Source organism: Pongo abelii, chromosome 23 (genome assembly GCF_028885655.2).
Source record: "Pongo abelii isolate AG06213 chromosome 23, NHGRI_mPonAbe1-v2.0_pri, whole genome shotgun sequence".
In the NCBI taxonomy this organism is placed as follows: domain Eukaryota; kingdom Metazoa; phylum Chordata; class Mammalia; order Primates; family Hominidae; genus Pongo; species Pongo abelii.
This window is the reverse complement of record NC_085929.1, coordinates 44,521,475-44,536,552: the sequence shown is the minus strand read 5'-3', so window position 1 is coordinate 44,536,552 and position 15,078 is coordinate 44,521,475. Positions and strand designations below refer to the sequence as shown.

The following is a 15,078-nucleotide window of genomic DNA, read 5'->3' as shown; positions in this document are numbered from 1 at the left end:
GCTCTCTGTGTCCCCAAAATGAATAAATTCGTAAATTCCCCTAAAAATCTCTCTTTAATCTCTCTGAATCTAATATGATGCAACTCACATTATTTCTGTATCTGTCAACTGTGTCTCTATAAGATACTTCTGTAATTTTTATCTGTTCTCTCTAAAGATCTCTGTTCACAACACACTGGGTGTCCAGCAGGCAAGGTCGAGAGCCTGCCACGGCCCATGTGTTACCGTTCTCGAGCCTTGCAAGAACTCATGACGAAATTCTACTATCCCTGCTTTACCGATTAGGAAACTGAGGCTGAGAGAGGGAACTAGCTTGCAAGTAAGAGGCCACAGGGTAAAGAAGGGCTCTCAGGAGTGTTGACTCCAGTCCTTCTCTAACCTCTCTCAACCCCTTCTCTCAGTGGCGCTGCACCCACGCCAGCCGCCACTCCTTACTTGCTCCTTTTCCTCCCCTCTGCTTCCTGGCAAGACGCAGATGTCATCTCCGTTCATAACCTTCATCTTGCCTCAACGTCATCACTCCATTCCATCCCATAAACACTTCCTGAGTTCCTACTGTGTGCCAAGCGCTGTGCTGAGAACTGGAATGAAAATAATGAATGCCAAGGTCACCAGGCTATGAGCTCCAAGGGCAGGGACAGAGCCCACAGCGGAGTTGGTGGGTCCTCATCAGCCCCTGTGAAGTGCCTGTGGTCTCCATATGTTCCCAAAGGAAGCTGGTTTCACTTTGAGCATGTTGGAGAATGTTATTTCAAACACCTTACACCTCCAAAGCCAGGCAGGGAGCCCTGGGCTGCCCCTCCTCAATGGTGTTGCCTTATTCCTCTGGGTGGGGCCTGTGTCCAGCAGCCCCTGGGCTGGTGACACCAACCACCCTAGTGCCCTGCACAGACTGCAGAGGAACACAGGGTCAGCACCATCTCGAGGGGCCCAAAGCCACCCTCCTGATAACCCCTCATATTTGGAAAGCACTTTAGTTTGCAAAAGGCTCCACCTTCTTTCTCCATGTGTCCTCTCCCCACCCCAGCTACGAGTAAGGAATTTTCCCAGCCCACTTGGCCCCTAGCACCCAAGTTTGGGCAAGAACCCAGGAGTCCAGACTCCTAGCCCAATGTAGAAGAGCCTGCCAACTCTGTTTACTCCACAGTGCCCCAGAAAGGCCCTCTCTTCTAGACCTCAGTTCCCTGTCAGTACAATAAGAAGGTCCGGCTGGACAACTGCTAAGCTCTCTTCAGGCTTTAGCACGTCAGAGTCTACCGTGGGGGCACAGGTGGCCAACTCCCAGGGGAGGAACCGAGGCCCGTGGCTGCACACACTGTGCCTGCACCATGCATGTGCTGCACGCACTGTGCCTGCACCATGATGCAGGGGAGGCATCATGTTCCGGCAGGACCAGCAGGATGAGTCACCAGATATGGAAATGACGCTGGCACACAGGAGGTCTGGGGGCCGGGAAGCTCACCCTCGCCAAAACCACAGCTGAAGAGGAACAGCGCTGGGATCCCTGCGATTCGCCGAGCGGGCACAGGCTGCCAGGTGCAGATCCAGGCAGTCAAATGGTGTGCACGGTGTGCCTTCCAGCCCAAGGGTAGTGGAGGCTGCCCAGCCCTCCAATAACAATAATCATCACAATAAAAATAACAACACACAGTGGTTGGCTATTGTGTCGGGCACTTGACACCTGTTACCTTCTCTTACCTCTGAACCTGCCAGTTATGACATGACCCATTTTCAAGAGGAAACCCCGGGGCTCAGAGAGACAAAGGAGCTCTGCCCAGGTCACAGGGCCAAGGATGGAGCACCCTGCTCTGACTGCCCCAAAGCCCTCATCCTCCGCACCCCACTGCCTCTGCATCCCACAGAGTCTAGGGTCATTTCGGCTCGGTGGCCAGGCTGAGGCCCTGGGGAGGGGAAGGGGTGTCAGGACACCCAGGGGCAGATGACCTGGGAGGATTCTGACTCAGCCCCACAACTGGAGCAGGAGAGCGCCACACCCTCCTAGGCCTCCTGGAGCCTCGCCAAGGCCTTCCTTAGGGTGTGACAATCAGATGTCAGGATGCCTGCTGGTCCTCACCCACAGGCCAGGCTGAGGCTGCCACAGGGGCCTGAGCAGATGAGGAAGGCTGAGCCCCCTGTGATGGCTGACAAGCTCCAGCGTCCCCACATGCAGGCAGCCAAAGGTGCCTGCAGCCACCCGGTAGGAATGTGTCTGAACTGGGCCTGCAGCCAGGCGAGTGGGGCTCCTGGATCCTGGGACAGAGGGTACAACTCAGGACCCCAGGCTGGCACTCCACAGCACCTTCCCCAGGGCATTTCCCACAAGGAGCACCTGGATCTCTCAGCAAAGATGGGGGCAGACTGGGAGAGCCCAGAACTCAGGGCCAGCTGCCCAACAGGCCTACCTCAGGGTGGAGGGTACGGCCGTCCGGGAATGAGGGAAGACAGAAGGGGTGAGGGAATGACAGGAGGGGATCTTCATCCTGTGTAGGGACGGAGGCGCGTCTGTGGTGAAAAGCAGGACCCATCTTGGGGCGGCGGGTCCTCCTACCAGGGCAGGCTCCTGTAACAGCCAGACCCTAATGCCCTGCCTTTGACATCTCCGTCTCAGCCCCCACCACACCTCTCCTCTCCTCTCCTCTCCTCTCCCTCTCTCTCTCCCTCTCACATTCCTCTGGGAGTCGATCAGTGCTTGAGTGACACCCCAGATGACTCTTTGCTATTAATTCCCACACACAGAATGGGCCCCTTGTTCTCTTCTCTCGGAGGAATGGCCGTGGCCAAAGCCATCCCAAGAGTCCCTGACTTAACCCTTCTCCTGGCTGGTCCTCTGCACATCCCACACCCAGGGCCACAGGGCCAGCAGTAGGGAGGGTGTAGAGAGGGAGTCTGAAAGGAACAGGGGCTCCTTCCAGCCCACAGCCCCTGGAATAAAGTCCCCAGGGTGGGACAGCAGGACCACCCCAACCTGCCCAGGGAGCCTGACAGCAACTCCTCACCTGAGGTTCTCACCAGGCCCTGGAGGTCAGAAGGCCTGTCCAGATGTAAGTGTGAGGCCCAGGGTCCACAGCCTCCCCAGGGACACTCTGATGTCTCTGGACCCCAGGGAGGCCCCTTCAAGGGGCAGGTGGAAGGCTCAGACCCTCGGCCCGGCCCTGGCCTTGAGGGGGTTAACACGGACTGGAGGCAGGACACCACCTGTCAGGGCAGGTCTCCGAGGAGAGATGAGGCGGCCATGGCCTCTTTTGATCACAGGAGAAATTGCTCTGTTGAGTAAAAGCCCAACATCCCCTCATTCCCTACCCCTGCCCCACCCCCAATCGCACCAGAGGCGGGAAGGAAAGGCTTAGACAATGAGAGAGAGGGAAGAGCTTGTGAGGAGAAACTGAGGCCCCGGGAGGGGAAGAACATACCCCTCCACTCCCACTTCCCACCCTCTCCCTGCCTCTTCCCCAATTCCACAAGCCGTCTTGGCTCTCTGGGTGCTGGAAAGCTCTCACTGGAAGGGGACACAAACACCTGCTCTTCCATCAATCTGGGCAACCCTGGCTCTCGTGCCAGGGGATGGTGCAAATCCTGCAGTCCATGACTCTGTGAGGGTCGTGTCCCAGGGAGACTCGGACGCATCCTCACCTCCTGCCTGTCCCCCCTCGACAGACAGTGAGCTGTGGGCTCACAGGAGGTGACGTCCCTGGGACAGCCAGAGAAAGGGCCCCGAGGCAGTGTCAGGGAAGCTGGAAATGGGAAGAGGGAGATGCGGAGCTGGGCATAGGCACGAGGGAGGGGCAGGGTGACCCAGGGCATGCAGAGGACAGAGCCGGGTGGCCTGGGGAAGGTGGGCTAGAGCCAGGTGGGGAAGACTGCGGGTTGCCACAAGCCTTGGTTTCTCTAACTTGTCAGCTCTTCCCATCTCTGTCATTTTCCCAGGGTCCTCCCCACATTTACAGAGGCAGGGCAGATGAGAGGTGGCACAGGACAGAGACAGAGAAATTCATGGAGGGAGGGAGAGAGAGAACGCATCAGGGAGAGAAAAACAGGGAGAGACAGAGACAGGGCTGGAGAGAGACAGGGAGCCAGGGCAGGAGGGCCAGGACAGGAAGGACACCAAGAGGCAGGAGCAACCAACTGTAGGATATGGGGTCAAAATTAAAAAGCTTCCCAAAGAGAGGAGGCTGGGGACAGAAAGAGGAGAAGGAGGGAGCAATGGACAGAGAAAGAAACAAGGTGGAGGCTGAAGTGGAAAAGAAGGGAGAAAGGTCAGGGGGAAGAGGCCTTCAGAGGAGGGGATGGAGGGGAGACTCCAGCTGGGAAGCTCAGGGCCCTCCCAGGACCCTCTGTGTTTGTTCCTGGCAGGTCCACAGCACACACCCTCCCCAGGCAGCACCCTGCTCCCCACGGCCTGCCACCTGTGTCCCAGCTGGCACCCCAGAGGATGCAGCCAGCCACTGCGGCCCTTGCCTTCCCGAGTAGCACACAGGAGTGGGGTGGCCTGCCCTAGGGGTGGGAGTTTCAAGGCTGGGGAGAGGCCCTTAGACCATCTATGGCAGTAGTGCCTCCACCAGGTGCATCATAATCGCAGCAGAGATTTAAAAATACAGATGTCCCACCCAAATCTACCACTCAGAATGGGGCCTGGGAATTAGTCTTTTAAAACTCCCCAGGGGCTTGTGTTCTTTGGCCCCAGGTTTGGACCACATTGGCGGATGAGGAGAATGACAGCGGCCAGAGAGGGGCTGTGCCCCACCCAAGGTCACACAGCAATTCTTGACAGAGCCCAGCCTTTCAGTGAGGCCTCCCAGGTCCCGCCCAGGGCTCTTCCTCCTGTTGAGTGACACTGCAGCTAGGTCTGCACAGGGCTGGGCACACAGGAAGGGCATAAGCGGGCAGTGCCCTCTCCCTCTCGCTCCATCCCTTCTGCCTCAAGGCCCCAGCCAAGCTCTCCAGGGGCTGCCAGGGCAGTCCCCAATTTGAGGCCAGAAACCAAATGAGGGAGAGGAAGGGATTTGCCCAGAACGGGATTTCTGTCCCCCCTGCCCCGCCCTTGTCCCCCTAGTGCCAAGGCCTGGGGCTGTGAGCTCTCTCGCCAGAGATGGGGGCGGAGGGTGGGGCAAAAGGGAGGAGGGGAAGACCCGGGTGCTTCCTGTCCCCCGCTCTTTCCCTGCCTCCCTGGGCTCAGGGCTGGGTCCCCTGGGGCAGTGGTGTCTGAAGCTGACAGATCTGCCCTGTCCTTCCTGCCTGCTGGGGGAAGGGGTGGAGCTGGCTCAGATCCCCCATCCCCTCCTCCTCTTCCCTAGGTCCTCAGGGGCTTGGCTGCCCATTAAACCCAGCCTGGTCCCCCAGGGTGTCCCTGCTCCAGAAGAAGGAAGAGCACTGGACTAGGAGTCATGACCGCCTCCATCAGTGAGAGGCCCTTGACAGCCTCATCTAACCCTCAGCCTCCTCCTCGCTCTTTTTTTTTTTGAGACAGGGTCTCACTCCTGTTGCCCAGGATAGAGTGCAGTGCCACGATCAAGACTCACTTCTCAGACTCAACTTCCCAGGCTCAGGTGATTCTCTCACTCAGCTTCCCGAGTAGCTGGGACTACAGGCACACACCACCACACCCAGCTAATTTTGTTTTTATTTTTAGTAGAGACGAGGTTTCGCCATGATAACAAGGTAGAAATGGGGTTGCCCAGGGTGGTCTTCAACTCCTGGGCTCAAGCGATCCACCAGCCTTGGCCTCATAAAGTGCTGGGATTACAGGTGTGAGCCACTGTACCTGCCTCTCCCAGCTTTTTACCCCCCATTCTGTCCTCACCACTCATTCATTCATTCAGGCACTCAGTTGATCACTGAGGACTTACGAAGCTGCCCTCACGAAGCAGACATCCTTGTGGGGAAGACAGACAATGAACAACTAATCCGCCAATAAATATGTGATCATAAATTGCAATGAGTGCTACAAAGGAAAAGTCCAGGGTGCTGTCAGAGAAAACAGCTGGTACTGGAGGGTTGAGAGAGCGTCTCTGTAGACATGAGCTTTAGGTGATCCCCCAGGAGGAGGCCCCCCCAGCAGGGAAGGATGTGAGGGGACTCCCCACGCAGCGCTAAGGGAATGACAGACCCAGGAGACAGACCCGCCAAGCTATCTCTGATCACTGAGGTTCAGCAAGCACTTATTGAGCATCTGCTGTGCGCTCACATGTCCAACCCCGAGCACTTGGGGGACAAAAGGTGGGAAACAAAAGCAAATGTGGGCCTGTCCCAGTAGAGCCCTAAAGCCCCTGATAGCAAATTTGATAGATGTCAGAGGCCAGCTCCCTCAATGCACTGATGGAGAATGTGCCAGAGAGGGTGGCTGGCTTCCCCAAGATCACACAGCAGGAGTTGGGACCTTGGCAGAGTCGGGCGCAGCTCCTCCCAATGCACCTGCCAAAGCAGTCACTGCGATTTCAACTCTGGGTTCTAAGCCCTAAACTCTCTGATTTCTCAATTTGCCACCTGATAGAGAGGTGAGGTAAATATAAAACAACTGTGCAGGTGGCGCACACCTATAATCCCAGCACTTTGGGAGGCCAAGGCGGGAGGATAGCTTGAGCTCAGGAGTTCAATGAGACCAGCTTGGGTAACATCGTGAAACCCTGTATCTACAAAAAAAATACAAAAATTGGCTGGGTGCGGTGGCTCACGCCTGTAATCCCAGCACCTTGGGAGGCCGAGGCGGTTGGATGACGAGGTCAGGAGCTCGAGACCACGGTGAAACCCTGTCTCTATTAAAAATACAAAAAATTAGCCGGGCGTGGTGGCGGGCACCTGTAGTCCCAGCTACTCGGAAGGCAGAGACAGGAGAATGGCATGAACCCGAGGGGCGGAGCTTGCAGTGAGCCGAGATCACGCCACTGCACTCCAGCCTGGGCAACAGAGAGAGACTCCGTCTCAAAAATAAACAAATAAATAAATAAATAAAAAATAGCCAGGCGTGGTGGCTGGTGCCTGTGGTACCAGCTACTTGGAAGGCTGAGGTGGGGGATCGATTAAGCCCGGGAAGTAGAAGCTGCAGTGAGCCGTGATGGCACCCCTGCACTCCATCCTGGGCCACAGAGTGAGACCCTGTCTGAAAAACAACACAAAACAAAATAATACCTGCTCACAGTGAAGCACACACAGCTGAAGTTGAGCTGGGGTGGGTGTGCGTGAGGCCCTCAGCCTGACAGCCTAGCAGATATTATACTTCCTGTGTGAACCGAAGCCCCTGACATGTGAACACACCCCAGGGCTGTGCCTGGGTTCCCTGTTATGATCTCAGTAAGCTCAACTCTGCACCCTAGAAAGGGAAGAGGTTTTCCCGGGCTTGATTATAGCCAAGACATAAGCCATCCCATCTGGAAAATGTGGGGCATTAACTGGCAGTTGAAATGACTGAAAGAGGCAACTACTAGGTCTTGTTTTTGTCAAAGGTGCTAGGCTGAGCACTTGCCATTCCTTACTTCTTTTTTTTTTTTTTTTTTGAGACGGAGTCTTGCTCTGTTGCCCAGGCTGGAGTGCAGTGGCGCGATCTCGGCTCACTGCAAGCTCCGCCTCCCGGGTTCACGCCATTCTCCTGCCTTAGCCTTCCGAGTAGCTGGGACTACAGGTGCCCGCCACCATGCCCGGCTAATTTTTTGTATTTTTAGTAGAGATGGGGTTTCACCATGTTAGCCAGGACGGTCTCGATCTCCTGACCTTGTGATCCACCTGCCTCGGCCTCCCAAAGTGCTGGGATTACAGGCGTGAGCCACTGTGCCCAGCCCTTTTTATCCTTGTGACATTGCAGGTATCGTGATTCTCATTTTACAGACAGGAGATTGAGGCATGGGAAGGTTACTTAGCTTATCCCAATCTCGCTGGTAAATGGGGCAAGGGCCAGCCTTGAACTCTGGTCTCTGGATCCCCAGCTCAGCTCATGATCACTCGGCTCCCATTTTCATTAACAAGTGACATCAGCGAAGAATAAGGAAACCTTATGTCGGCGAGGAGGATCCTTCAAGCTCAGACAAACACTAAATTCTGACTGGATCACCCCATTTTTACCTTTAAGGGACAGCAGTAAACCCAGTGAGAGCAGGAAGATGGGTGGGCTGAGCTCCCTTCCTGCCCAGCCCTGGTCTGGGGCAATGGCCTGGATCACAGAGGAAAATGACAAGGAATCTGGAATGAGAAGACTTAGTCCCACTGTCAGTTCCTAAGCTGGGCAACCTTGACAAGCCCCTTCCCTCAAGCTGCCAGCTGCCTACCAGTAGTGAAAGGACAAAGGTCTCATGAGCCACGTGCAGCCCACCCTGCTCAGACCATATTTACAGACAGCTCTTTTCCGCTCCAGGGACAACACCAATAGACCCATCTCATAAAGGTCCCCTCTGCCCCCTCTCTTCCTTCCCTCCATCTTCCCCACTCTCTTAATCCTCATGCATGTCTGTACCATGTTGCCTAGTGTCTAGACATGTATGAATGAACAAGCTCCCTAAAGACAAGGGGCACACTCACCCCTCTTTATTTACCCCACAGACAGCAGGAGCTTGCCTAGGGTAGGTCCCCAGGAACCCTGGGAACAAAATGTCACAGCAGACATGTCCAGTTCCATGACTAAACAGTCATGTGAGCTCAGTCACTTGCTTCCCCTTCTGCTTTGGTTCCATGGATAGCCATCGGCCCTGGCTCTGCAGCCTCCGTGGTGACTGGGAACAGACGGGGAACATCTGATGGCAGCATTTTGACAGGATAAGAAGCAATAACTAATATAAAAATTAGCCAGGGGGCAGGCACGGTGGCTCACACCTGTAATCCCAGCACTTTGGGAGGCCGAGGCAGGCGAATCACCTGAGGTCTGGAGTTTGAGACCAGCCTGGGCAACATGGTGAAACCCCATCCGTCTCTACTAAAAGTATAAAAATTAGCAAAGCATGGTGGTGTGCACTTGTAATCCCAGCTACTCAGGAGGCTGAGGCAGGAGAATTGCTTGAACCTGGATGCCAAATGTTGCAGTGAGCCAAGACCACACCACTGCACTCAAGCCTAGGCAACAGAGTGAAAGAGTGAGACTCTGTCTAGAAAAAAAAAAAAAGAAGAAGCAATGACTACTCTAAACCCAAGGTCAACCAACAGCCACCTTGGCGGCAGATCCCCAAGCTGCTGGTAACAATAGCCACCATTTACTGGGTTCCGTCATGCGCCAGACCCTGTCTTAAGTGTTTACATACATTATCTGCTTTAATCCTCACCACAACCTGGAAGGAAGCTGAGACTCAGAGACCTTAACTCATTTGCCAAGGACACACAGCTAATAAATGGAGGTGTCAGGATTCAAACCTGGAGCTAGAGCCAGGCATGGTGGCACACACCTATAGTCCCAGCTACTCAGGAGGGTGAGGTGGAAGGATCACTTGAGCCCAAGAGTTCGAGACCCCATCTCTAACAATGTTTTTTTAAACCTGGACTGTCTAACTCAGGAGCACGTGCTCATTCCTTCCCCGCATGCTGCCTGCACACATTCTCTTCCATGCAAGCCCTTCATCTGCTGCCATCACTCCTATGTAACAGGCACCACGGAGGAGGCGGGAAGGACCCAGCCCTCAAGTCCACACCCCAGCAGGGACAATGCAGGACAATGAGAACTCTGAAGGCATGGGAACACAGGGAATTGGGGGTCAGTGCCATATTCTATTCAGCTGCTTCCCTGGCCTGACACTGAGTAGTCACCTGGTACACGTCAAACAGGTCTGAACGGAGTTGGAAACCAAGGCAGGGTGACCCCAAAGTAAGGAACATGCAATCTCACTCAGGGCCCATGGTGCCTCCACGTCCACCTCAGGCAACTATGTCCTCTCCAGAACAGGGTGAAACTGGTTTCCATCAAAAACTCTACAAGATGTTAATAGGTGGTAAAAATAATAGAATAATAAATTGAAGATTCATATTAAATATTTTAAACAAAGAGCAGTTTTTAACTGCAGAATTTAGAACTTTTAGCATGCTTAGAGGCAATGCATCTCTTTTACTTAAACAGTTTTTAAAAAATTTTTTTTAAATAATGGTGGCCAGGCACAGTGGCTCACACCTGTAATCCCAGCACTTTGGGAGGCCGAGGCAGGCAAATCATCTGAGGTCAGGAGTTCAAGACCAGCCTGGCCAACATGGTGCAACCCCGTCTCTACTAAAAATACAAAAAATTAGCCGGGCATGGTGGCATGTGCTGGTAGTCCCACCTACTCAGGAGGCTGAGGGAGAAGAATCGCTTGGGCACAGGAGGTGGAGGTGGCAGTGAGCCGAGATCACACCACTGCACTCCAGCCTGGGCAACAGAGCCAGTCTCAAATAATAATAATAATAATAATAATAATAATAATAATAATAATAATAATAATGGAAACGGGGGTCTCACTGTGTTGTCCAGGTTGGTCTCGAGCTCCTGGACTCAAGCAATCCTCCCACCGTGGCCTCCCAAAGTACTGGGATTACAGGCATGAACCACCACGTCCCACCCTTACATCTCTAAAAAGAGGAAGCAGAAAGCAGTGTTTACCAAATGTCTTTCAAGAGATGCCTATCAGTGTCCTGAGGAACACCAAGGGTCTGAGGCATCACCTTGCAAACACTGGATCAGGCATGGGCCTCTTGTTTTGAAATACAATTCATGGGTTATCAAATATGCAAACACTCTCAGAGATCAGCTAGCCTGCTGATTTTACATTTTACAGATGGGGAAACTGAGGCCCAGAGAGGGAAGAAGGTTGCCAAGGCAACACAGGGCCTCCACAGCCATTGGGTCTTGACCCCAGCTCCAGCTGCCTGTTTGGCTGTGCCAGATTCCAGGTTTCTACATCGGTCTCTCCCATCAAACCCTCAGCTCCTCAAAGCCAAGGTCTGGTCTCTCTCACCTCCCAGTCCCAGCTCCTGGCCCAGTGCCCTGCACAGAGGACACATTCACAGAAGTTTCCAGCAGCTGGAGAGGCTCAGGGCAGACGCCAGGAAGGGCGTTCCAGCAGCTGGGTACAGATGGCAGGAATGGGCAGTCAACTTCTCTGAAGGCTTCTCAGAAGAGGGCAGAGGCCAGGCTGCCAGAGGCAGTGCTGGGCACTGGCCCCAGCTTCCTGGTTTCCAGAAAGGGTGGAATTGGGAGCGAAGGAAGATTCCAACCCCGGGAGCTGCCTCGCTGGCCTGGGTCCGAGACCCTCTGCTTGCACCAGAAACAGGGAGGGGCAAGAGCCCCTGTTGGGACAGGCCATGGAATGCCATCATCCTCCCCCAGAGCTCAGACACTCTGCCTCCAGGAAGCCACTCCTGCCCGCTCCAGCCTCCCTGGTCTTTTCCTCCTTGGAACTCTGACAGCAACTCAGCTCAGAGAAGGTGAGCCAAGGCTGAGCATGGCCTCAGGGGCTCCCAATAGGAAGTGGAGACTGGCCTGTCCTCCAGGCTGTTCAGTAAGGAGGCAGAGCACATCTGAAGGTGTCTTCTCCTCTGAGGAAAAGTCATAGGGAAAAGAATTCCAACCAAGGTGCCCAAGGTGTGTCCTGGAAGAGGACCTCTCAGTGGGGCTGCAGCAATGCCTAGACCGCCAGCAGGCAGAGGGAAGACAGCGCTCCAGGGGAAGGCGGAGCAGGCCCAAAGGCCCAGGCAAGGAGAGGAGGCAGGAGCAGGCCCACCTGCAGCTGCACTTGCAGCCTAGGGGCAATAGAGCAGAGTGGTCAGGGGCTGGGCTGGGACCAACCACAGGTCCCAGTTCACACCCTATCATCATTCACTGGGTGAGCTCAGGCCCGTCACTGAATCGCTTTGTGCCTCAGTTTCCTCCCTAAAATGAGAATAATAGCATCTACTCAGAGGGTTGTTAGGAGGATGAAGTCCGATGACAGGAGCCCTCAGGGCGGAGCCGGCATCTGGGGAGGCCCTAGAGTGTCGCCTTCGCTGTTAAGGGGCATGGCAGAGGAGGCCCACCCATGACAGAGGAGCTTGTCATCCCAAGCAGGAATGCCACCTGGTCTGACATTAGGATTCAAAAGGCAAATGATAAACTCCTGACTGTGAGGCCCCGGTGGCTGCTCGGTTAATACTTGTGCACTTGACCTGAGGTGAGCATCCTCCACACCTCCCAGTGCTGGCCTAATAGCTAAATGATTTCCTCTGACTCACATTTATTGAGCAGTCACTATGCTAGGTAGTGGGAGGTGTGTGTGTGTATTCTTATTTAATTCTCTTATCACTTGGGGATATCAACGGTGCATAAGATTATCAACATCGTACATATGCAAAAGCCAGAGGTTAATAGCATGATTTGCCTAAGGCCCCTTGGGTACTAGTGGCAGGATTTCTTGACTTCAAGTCACTTTCCACTACATCAGAGACTGAGGATGACACAGCCTTATCCAAAGGTGGAGGTAGCCTAGAAAACGCTCAGGGGAGCTCCCACAGCCACCCCAGCGCACTCAGACTCGGCTGAAGACCCGCAGGATAGCTTCTGTCTGTCACTACGCTGCCCTCGACCACTAACCTGTGCCCGTCGGCCCTCCACCTTCCCAGTGCATAGGCCCTCCCCTGCCACACCCCAAAGCTCTCCGGATACCCCAGTATAATCTGCCTGGCTGGTGGGTCCAGTACCCAAGACCCCTCCTCCATCCCTGGTGATTTTGGCTCTGGAAGGGGGTCATTCACAGCCTCAGGGATCCAGAGACTCTGTGAAGACCTCCCAGGGAACTTCATGCCTGCACCTCAGCCTCAGAAATTCAGAATCAACCAGTCTGGAGTGGGATCTAGGCTCCAGTATGTTTTTTGTTGTTGTTGTTGTTGTTGTTTGTTTTTATGAGACACAGCCTTACTCTGTCACCCAGGCTGCAGTGCAGTGGTGCGATCTCGGCTCACTGCAACCTCTGCCTCTTGAGTTCAAGTGATTCTCCTGTCTCAGGCTCCCACGTAGCTGGGATTACAGGTGCGTGCCACCATGCCCAGTTAATTTTTGTATTTTTAGTAGACATGGGGTTTCACCATGTTGGCCAGGCTGGTCTCAAACTCCTGACCTCAGGTGATCTGCCCGCCTCGGCCTCCCAAAGTGCTGGGATTACAGGAATGAGTCACCACGCCTGGCTCAGTATGTTTTTCTTTTTTTCTTTTCTTTTTTTTTTTTTTTTTTTGAGATAGAGTTTCGCTCTTTTTGCCCAGGCTGGAGTGCAATGGTGCAATCTCAGCTCACTGCAACCGGGTTCAAGCGATTCTCCTGCCTCAGCCTCCCAAGTAGCTGGGATTACAGGTGCCTGCCACCATGTCCAGCTAATTTTTTATTTTTATTTTTAGTAGAGACGAGGTTTCACCATGTTGGCCAGGATGGTCTCGATCTCTCGACCTCATCATCTGCCCACCTTGGCCTCCCAAAGTGCTGGGATTACAGGTGTGAGCCACTGCACCCAGCCAAGGCCCACTATGTTTTTCTTAACTCCACAAGTGATTCTAAATTCAACAAGAATTAGAGCCAGTCCTAGGCAACTGATTAGAAATGCAGAACCTCAGGCCCCACCCCAACCTGAAGAATCCCAGTGCGCCTTCCCATTTGAGAAGCACTGCCCTAGGCCAAACCCCGTATCCACAAGCCAGGCCCTGTGAAAGGCCCCCGCAGGGAAACTGGAGGTAGGAGGGTGCACAGGCCAGACAGAATTAAAGAGTGGATGGCCAGGACCCCCCAGGTCACATCCACACAGCACTCAGAGGTGCTAAACGCTTTCCCTGTGTTCCCTCATCCCATCTCAGCCCTGTCCTCTGAGAGTTAGGAAGACAGTCTCATGCCTGTGTGGGGAAACTGAGGCTGGGGCAGAGCCTCACCTTGACCAGACCATCCCTCACTCCTGCATGGCCCCTGGCTCTGCAGCCAGCAGATTTCCTGACCTTCATCTCAGTGTTTCCTGCAGGGCAGGCAGGGAGGGACGGTGACCATCGCCCCATGTGACAGGTGAGGGACCAGGGACCCAAGGTGGGGAACACAGGCAGAGCCTTCCATAAAGCCGGGCCAGCTCCCTCAGGAAGAGGACTTGGGAGCTGGGGGGTGAAGGGTCACTGCTGACCGGAGGCAGCTCTGCCAGGCAGTGTCACCAGTGGGCTTCACGTTTGACTGACAGGTATTCCTTTCCTCTCCTCCTCTCTGGGGCCCATCTTCTGAGCAAATCTGGGACCTGCCTTAACAAAAGCCAGGCCGAGTCCCAGGAAAACCCTGTTGCTCCGGAAAGGCCTCCTTGGGCCATGGAAGGAAGCCTGGATTTCCACCATTACACTCAGACCGCAGACCCCTCTCTGCTGCGGAATAAACACCCTGAGAGAGGGCAGGTCACAGCCTACCAGACACCACACCTTGCCATGGACGGTGACGAACCCTCACTTCAGGACAGAGAGGTGATGGGGGGTGGGGTAAGGAGGTCACAAGCATCCCTGGAGAAGGGTCAAGAATGAGGGGTAAAGGGACCCCTGCCACCTCCAGCAGGGAAAGGAGCAGAAGGTGACACTGGCCCTCCTGTTGTCCTGCTGGGGCAGAGGCCCAGGTGTCTTCAGCCAGGATCCCTCCCCTCTCCAAGCTCCCTGCTCTTCACGAATGAGTGTGGGTCCTTCACCCTCCCCTGCTGGAGAACACTGGGTTCCCAGGGCCTGGGATGGGATGGAGGGGACCCCAGTTGCCAGCATGGTGGGCAGGGATGTGTTTGCAGCAGGGGCCCCAACCACACACACAGCACTGGTCATCTGACAGCCCTTCCCACCCCGCCTGCAGGCCCACCTGCCTCACCCAACACTGCTCAGCAAAAAGCCCAGCACAGCCCTGAGAGGAAGCCAGTGTCTGTGCGAGGACAAGGGAGAGAGGGAGTGGCCCCTTCTGTCTAGCGTGGCTTCCTGCAGACAGAGCGTGCCCACTGCTACCCCCACCCCCATCCTGGCACAGCTGGACCAAGGAGGGCAAAGGAGGAAGCAGGGAGTTAGAGAGGGGGCAGCTGTGGGACCCCACATTCCACCTCCTAACTCTGGGCTCTTTCCCTCCACAACCACCCCTCCTGCCCCAGGGGGGTCTCAGGCCAGTCACAGACACAGCAGAGAGCG

The 15,078-nt window shown here is 54.8% G+C and overlaps 1 long non-coding RNA gene and 1 pseudogene across 2 annotated transcripts in view; both read right to left on the bottom strand.

Annotated features, from left to right (window-relative positions):
* LOC129047214 (uncharacterized) overlaps positions 1-15,078 on the bottom strand; it is a 57,187-nt gene that overhangs the window by 40,371 nt on the left and 1,738 nt on the right. The gene's annotated exons all lie outside the window — the stretch shown is intronic.
* LOC129052658 (uncharacterized) lies at positions 10,344-15,070 on the bottom strand (annotated as a pseudogene). Its single transcript, XR_008517751.2, has one exon. The product of XR_008517751.2 is annotated as an uncharacterized LOC129052658 (transcript).